Source organism: Mus caroli, chromosome 16 (genome assembly GCF_900094665.2).
Source record: "Mus caroli chromosome 16, CAROLI_EIJ_v1.1, whole genome shotgun sequence".
NCBI lineage: Eukaryota > Metazoa > Chordata > Mammalia > Rodentia > Muridae > Mus > Mus caroli.
Genome location: NC_034585.1, coordinates 12,412,771 through 12,414,725, shown reverse-complemented (window position 1 = coordinate 12,414,725; position 1,955 = coordinate 12,412,771).

Sequence of the window (1,955 nt, the reverse complement as noted above, 5' to 3'; positions counted from 1 at the left end):
TCATTCTATGGAGCCATAATTATTCTGATAAGGGCTACACAGAGACACCCAAAAAAAAAAAAAAAAGAATCAAGAGGAAACAAACCAAGGAACCCAAAACCCTCTGAGGAAAAACAAAGCCAGATCTCATCACCCAGAGCTGTAAACTTCCTAATGCCAGAGGCCTAGGTGCCAGCATGAAAATGTCTCCATTAGAGCACAACAAACTTAACACAGTGGGTGCTGAATATCCCTACACAGGTTAAGCACAAGGAAAAGACCTTAAAAAACAGCCTTTGTGAATATGATAGAGCTCCTTTTAAAAAGAAATGAATAAATTCCATAAACCCAGGAAAACACAAATAGTGGAAGAAAATGAGTTTTTACTGTTCAAGTCCTGAACATGGAAATAGTATCAATAAAGAAAACACAAACTCAGGGAATTTTAGAAAAATTGTGTCCCATAAATTTGAGTATATTGTGTATTCATTCCTAGTCTAGAATGTCTTAAATTGATTTCTATTCATTTAAAAATGATTTATATAGGAATTAGGAATTTGATCAGAAACAACAGAAGCAAGCTTCACAAACAGAATACAACAGATGGAAGAGAGAATCATAGGTATTAAAGATATGATAGAAGAAATGGATATATCATTAAAGAAAATATTAAATCTAAAAAACTGGTACAAAAGATCCAGGAAATCTAGGACACTATAAAAAGACCAAATCTAAGAATAGAGGAGAGAAAAGAAACCCAGATCAAAATCCCAGAAAAATATTTTCAACAAAATCATAGAAGAAAAATTTCCCAACATAAAGGAAATGCCTATAAAAGTACAAGAGGTATGCAGAACACCAAACAGATTGGACCAGAAAAGAAATCTCCACAGGACATAATAATCAAAACCCTAACTGTACAAAACAAGAAAAAAGAATATTCATATTTATTTTACAAAATAAAAGTAAATAAACCATTTTGAATTAATAGAAATCAATTTAAGACATTCTAGACTAGGAATGAATACACAATATGCCCAAATTTATGGGACACAATGAAAGTTGTTCTCTAAGAGGCAAGTGCCTACATTAATAAACTTGGAGAGATCTCATACAAGCAATGTAACAGCTCAACTGAAAACTCTAGAACTCACAGAGAAATCACACTCAAAAGGAATACACAGCAAGAAATAATCAAACTTGAGACTGAAATCAATAAAATAGAAACTGAACTACAATATAAAGAATCAATGAAGAAATATTTGGTTCTTTGAGGAAATCAATAAGATAAACAAACCTATATCCAAATTAGCTAAAAGGTAGAGAGAGAATATCCAAATTAATAACATTAGAAACGAAAAAGGAAATCTAACAACAAACACTGAGGAAATTCAGAAAATCATAAGTATATCCATTAAAAATCTATACTTCACCAAATTGGAAAATCTAAAAGAAATAGTTTTCTCTATAGGTAATTTAGTTTACTAAAGTTAAATCGAGATCAGATAAGTCTTTTAAACAGACCTATAACCCCCAGTGAATGAAATAGAAGCATTTATTCAACATCTCCCAACCAAAGAGAGAGAGAATTACAGACTGATTTCCCTATTAAAATAGATGCAACAATAATAAAACACTTGAACACTGAATCTAAAAACACATGAAAAGATCATCCACCATGATTAAGTAGACTTCATTCCAGAGATGCAGGAATGTTTCAACATAAATCAATAAATGTAATATACCATATAAACAAACTGAAAGAGAAAAAAAACCACAGAATTATCTCATTAGATGTAGAAAAAGCCTTTGACAAAACCCAACACTCCTTCATGGGAAAAAAAATCCTGAAGAGATTAAGGTTACAACCGACTTATCTAACGGGCAGTTTACAGCAAGCCCGTAGAGACATCAACTTAATGGAAAGAAACTCAGCACAATTCCACAAAAATCAAGAACAAGATAGGCTGTTCACT